Source organism: Carlito syrichta, unplaced genomic scaffold (genome assembly GCF_000164805.1).
Source record: "Carlito syrichta isolate Samal-C Ts95f unplaced genomic scaffold, Tarsius_syrichta-2.0.1 Scaffold315851, whole genome shotgun sequence".
NCBI lineage: Eukaryota > Metazoa > Chordata > Mammalia > Primates > Tarsiidae > Carlito > Carlito syrichta.
In genome coordinates, this window is record NW_007259947.1 from 443091 (window position 1) to 449569 (window position 6479).

A 6479-nucleotide genomic window follows, 5' to 3' on the forward strand; every position below is an offset into this window, starting at 1 on the left:
TAGAGATGAGGTCTCGCTGCCCAGGCGGGTCTCGAACCCGCGGGCTCAGGCCATCCACTCACCTCAGCCTCCCAAAGGCGCGGGATTACAGGCTGAGCCACCGAGCTCGGCTTTTCTTCTGTATTTTAAAATAAAAGGCATTTTCTGCTACTTCTTAATATTTTCCAGTTTCAGATAGTATCTATTGACTTTTTTCTGTGGCAGGTGAGGATTTTTGTATCCCATATACCTCTTCTACACAAGTTCACTTTACTGTATCTAATTATGCTTACATTAAAAAAGACAGTGAAACTCCAACTGAAAAAAAATAGTTGATTATTTATTTACATTAATCTTCATTATATTAATGTCGACATTCTTGCTAATAATTACATTATTGCACACAAGGTAATATTGCTTACATTATTAGGGCTAGGGATTATTATTACAGGGCTATCCCCTGTGGATGTAATTGTTGTGTCTTGTGGAAAGGCTTTTGAATAATCTATTTAGAGGAAGTGGAGGGTTTGTAAAATTAGAAATTTAGGAGGGAATGCCTTTAATTTTTACAACTGAGGGATATCCATTTTTAACCATGTAAGACTAAGAATATCAAAATTGTGTCAAAAATACAAAAATGTATTTTCTTAGACCTTTTTCTTTTACCCTGGAATTAACTGTGTAATCACTCATTCAACTAATATTTACTAAATCCTTTTATGCTCTTTTCCAGAAACTAGTGTACAGAATTGAATAAAAGACAAAGTTCCTGTCCTCTTGGAGCATGCAGATTGGGGGAAATAGATGAACAAATGAAGAGAATTCATGGAATAGCAAATACTATGAAGTCAAATTCACTATGATATAGAGAATTGAAAGCACTAGAGGCAGGAAGCACAGACTGCGAGTGATTTTGCAATGTCTGTTCTCCTGTACCCCAACCATTTCCACGAACTTTTAAAAAATTAATAATAGAACCTCTGCAGCTTGGTGGGAAAGAATGGAGGAGGCATTGCTCCCTTCTTTCTTTCTTTCTCATTTCGGCTTGCTGGAATATACATGAAATAAATGCCTTGGGTTCTTGGACTGTGAGATAGAAGTTATAAGAGTATGCTGAAAATGATGGAAAGTGAAAAGCAACCTCAGTTTTGACACCACATTAGGAGCCCTGAATTGCCCTTCTTTGGACTCTGTTTTTTTTTTTTTTCTTTAAACGTGTTATCACCTTTACCTTCTAGTTTAAGGCAATGCTATATAACGTAAACACTTTTAATCAACTTGAGGGTGAAAATTTTTTCTGTTTGCACTGTTTCCCTTATACCTACCACTTATTAATCACCAAATAACTTGCCAAGAGTATAAATTTTCTTTCTGACTAATTAGAACCATTAGTCAGTTTATCAGTTTCTTCTTCTGGAGTGAGCCTTTCTGAAGTCCTAGTTATTTTGCGCCTTTGTGAATTAGCTCTCTAAGATGTCATGGCAATAATTCTAGGATCACCTTTCACTGATATGCTGGAGACTCTCATTTGCCTTGCGTCAAACACCCTGTTTCAAGATCTGATGATAGCTTTTTTTTTCCTCCTAAATTTTAGGAGAGGATATATAGGAATTAAACTTTTTATCTCTAAAAATGCCTCTATTTTACCAACATTGAGAAACCACTAGCAGATTCATACTTTGGATGGGCTTAAAATTCTATGTTGAAAATCTTGCTCATATTTTAAGATAATTCTCCATTATGTTATATAGTCTAGTGAGAAATGCTTGTTTTTTACTCTCTTTGGAAGCTTTTGTGTTTTTGTCCTTATTCTAAAATTTCACAGTGATGCATCTTGGAGAAGCTGTTTTTAAAAATCTATCATGCCTCATTTTGTAGACATCTGGACACTCCTTAATATAGAAAAATGTATTGATTTACTATGTAATGATTGGATTTTTTTTCTTTTTTGTTCTTAATTATTTATGTTGTTTGAACATTACACCTCTACTTGATTCTTTAATTTTACTACTTTTTTTTTCTTTCTCTGTCTAGTTGGTTTTTTTTGGGGGGGATTACCTCAATTTTATCTTTTAACTCATCTATTTAACTTGTTAACTTCTACTTTCACTGTATTTGTTTTCAAGAGCTTCATTTTGATCTCTCCAAAATATTTCTTTATTTTCCTCTCTCTTCAGAAATAGCATCCTCTTTTTGCTTTGTGGGTTCAATATTTCTGAGCATTAATTAATTACAACAATTACAGATGTTTTAGGTCTACTTTCTGCTTTGTTAAAGTTGGTGATGCTTTCTATCTATTTGATTTGTTTTCTGCCTTTGGTACTAAAGTTTTTCTCTGCAATATTCTTGTATTTGTAATTTTTAGTAATCAGCTTATATTTTGGAGTGAGATAATAAAATTGAAAGGCTGTTTGAACATGGGTGGTGTCTGTTGAGTAGCGTGTTCCACTGTAGGATTTTCTGAATGGGCTTTTTTACTGAAGGACCTTCCCATCCCATTAATTACTATCTGTAAGTAATTTTTGTTAGTCTAATTCGTTGCCCTTTGTGAAAACTTACAGTGTCCCATGTTGGAGGTATAAGCCTTGCTTCAATCTCCTGTGACTGAGGATGGAAGGAGGCTATCTCAGTATTGGGAAGATAGCCATTCATTTAATTTATTTAAGACAGGTCCTGACCCTTTCAGCTCTATATGATATTTCTGCATGTGATTCAACCTTTCAAGAATATATATTAATTAGGACTGGCTAAACTGCTGTAACACATACAGGCGATACTCCATCTCCATGGGTTTTGTATCCAGGGATTCAACCAACTGAAATAGAAAATATTCAGAAAAAAGTAATAGAAATTAATAAAAAGAGTATAACAACTATTTTCATAGCACTTACATTAGGTATTATAAGTAATCTAGAGATGATTTAAAGTCTACAGGAGGATGTGTAGGTTATATGCAATACTACTCCATTTTATGTAAGGGACTTGAGCATACACTGATTTTGGCATCTGTGGGGGGTGGGGGGTGGTCCTGGAGACGACTTTAGACACTAAATGGATATTGTCTCAAACACAATAAGATATCTCATTCTTTAAGAATCTAAAGTGGGTTTTCCTAGTCAGAAGTCAGCTCTTCTTTACAAGGTGAATTAAGGACACAAGCCTCTTTTTTTTTTTTAAACGCTCTGGCTTTGCCTTCTCTGCATCCTCTTCATTAACTGCATCCACCCAGCAGAAAGGTAGAGGGAACATCCAAGACAAAAATGCTTTCAAATAGTGAGGAATAAAATTTGTGGCTACAATTCAGAGAAGGAAAACATTGTGCTACTAGATGCCTAAGCCAATTACCTATTTACTTTCTCATAGGTTTCAATTATCTTTGAAACTCTGAGTTAAGTGTTGTCTCCCATTTTATAAATGAGAAAGGTGGAATTCTGAGAGATAAACCCTTTCTCAGGTTCATTGCTGCTAAGTGGCAGTCAGTGTTTGAAATTAAAATCAATTCGCTTTTCCATTTATTTTTAAAAGATGTGATCTTCAAGGTAGTTTTAGATTTGTGGTAGAAGAAACCTTTTAAACAGCATTGAAAAATAAATTTTAAATTTTCTGTGACCTTTTGGTCCCAAAATTCCTAAACTGCCTCAAAAATACATAGGAATAAGTATTTTGAAAATTGTTGCTGCATATACTAAACTTCTGGCAAGTACAAAAGGACTGGTAGTCCAAAGCTACATAAATCATACCAAAAACCTGCACTATTAAAATAGACTAATGTGTGATAGAATAACTGGGTAGTTACTTTAGATTAAATAGACTGTCTACCTAAGAAGGTAACACAAAACACTTTTCACAGGCACAAAAATGTATACAGGCACACCTCATTTTATTTTGTTTTGCTTTATTACAGTTTGCAGGTGGTGACTTTACAAATTGAAGGTTTCTGGTAATAACTCTATGTCAGGAAAGTCTATTGGAGCCATTTTTCCAATAGCAGGTGTGCTGTTTAGAGAATAATGACAAGATGAAAAAGTCTGTTCATGTGCAATACAGACACCAGCCATTTTTTTCCTGAATATTTTCTATCAGCAGTTGGTTGAACCCAGGAATGCAGATTCCATGGATACAGAAGGTTGATTGTATACTGTTTTGGTTTGCCTATTTTAGAACTGGGATCAGACTATATTTATTATTCTATTATGTTATTCTTAATCCTACAAAAGGTTTTTGAAAATCACTTATTGTGATGCAGTCACAGTATTTAGTTCATCCATCTGCTATCTATGATTTCATTGGATGGATATACCTTTATTTGTCCATTTTACTTTCATGAACAAAACTATTTTGAAGGTTTTCTGTATGTTTCCAATTTCCTTTGGAACAATTTATTTAGGACAGGAGTCCTGAACCTTTTCTGTGTCATAAACTCCTTGGAAATATTATGAGAATATGGACTTCTCTAGTGTTTTTACATGCTTAACTAATACATATGGTTATTTAAAAAAATTTAACTAGAATCATCAAAATATAAAAGCAACTTCTTTTTTTCTTTACTTGTTTAGTGCATGAGTTTCTGCATTAGGTTGGTTCCTTCCTTTGTCTATCTTTAGGACTTAAAACAATTTTTAAATTAACACATAATTATACATATTTATGGGGTACCTAGGATGTTGTGATACATATATTTTAATAAGATCAAGGCTAATTAGCATATTTATCTTCTCAAACACTTATTCTTTGTGTTGGGAACATTCGATATCATCTTTCTAGCAATTTGAAACTATATATTAACTATAATCATCTTAAAGTGGTATAGGGCACTAGAACTGGTTCCTCTTATCTAGTTGTAAAAATATCTCCCCATCCACTTATTCCTCCTACTATCAGCCTCTAGTATTCTCTGTTCTACTTTTTGCTTTTATACGATCAACTTTTTAACGTCTACATATGAGTGAGAATTCAGTGTTTAACTTTCTGTTTCTGGCTCTTTTCCCTTAATATAGTATCTACCAGTTTCATAAATGCCAGGAATGACAGGATTTCATTGTTTTTTATTTCCAAATAGTAATTCCATTGTATATATATATATATACCATATTTTCTTTATTCATTCATCCTTGTTGGACACTTAGGTTGTTACCATTTGTTGGCTAGTGTGAATAGTGCTGCAATAAAAATAGGGGTGCAGATACCTCTTTAATATACTGATTTCTTTTCCTTAGATAAATGATCAGTAGTGGGATTACTGGTTGTTCTATTTGAAGTTTTTTGAGGAACCTCCATACTGTTCTCCATAGTAGCATTAATAGCTTCCATATGCCCCAAAAGTGTCTAAGAATTTCCTTTTCTCTGTGTCTTCACCAGCGTTTGCTATCTTTTGTCTCTTTGATAATAGCTAGCCTAACTGGGATGAAGGTTCATTGTGGTTTTGATCTGCATTTCCCTGATAATTCATGATGTTCAGCGTTTTTTCATATATTTGTTGGTCATTTGTATGCCTTCTTTTGATAAATGTTTGTTCAGATCATGTACCCATTTTTTAATTTGATTTTTTTTTGACTTTGAGACATTTGAGTTCTTATATATTCTGAATATTAACCCCTGTCAGATGGTGGGTATGGAGGGTAAAGGAACTCCATCTTTAAAGCTAATTTGCCATGTTGACTTCTAATTAACACCAGTTCCAGGAATGCCTTTGAGATTTCCAGTTATCTGTCTTTGTTATATAAGAGCAAGTACTTACTGGAAATCCTGCACTTAGATCAAATTCCCACTCATTCCCTCAGAAGCATTCTTTCTTTATAAATTATAGTTTATAATCCCTGGGTCTGGGGGATATTGGCACAGAGATTTATCTGTCTTGTGGTCACCTAAGACCATGCTTCATCCACAGGTCCTCCAATAAAATCACCCTACAAGAAGCTGGATTTGTCTGTCCCCTTCTTTGGCTTCTTGGCCTCTTCTGTATTTAGGGGTCACTTTGGACACATGGCCCTTTCATGAAACAAATAGTTTGTAAGTATTTTATTCCACTCTGTAGGTTGTCTTTTCACTCTGTATTTCATTTGCTATGCACAAACTTTTTAGTTTGATATAATTCCATTTGTTTATTTTTGCTTTTGTGGCCTGTGATTTTGAGGTCTTATTTATAAAATATTTTCCCAGACCAATGTCCTGAAACATTTCTCTTATGTTTTCTTCCAGTAGCTTTATAGTTTCACGTCTTACACTTAGGTCTTTGATCCATTTTGAGTTGATTTTTATGTAGGGTGTGAGAGATGGAAGTCTAGTTTCATTCTTCTGTATGTGGACATCCAGTTTTCCTACGACGATCTATTGAGATGGTCCTTTCTCCAGTGTATGTTCTTGGTGCCTTTGTCAAAAATCAATAGACTCTAGATACATGGATTAATTTCTAGGTTCTATATTCTGTTCCATTTGTGTAGGTCCCTGTTTTGATGCAAAAATCATGCTATTATGGTTCCTAGAGCTTTGTAAGTATATTT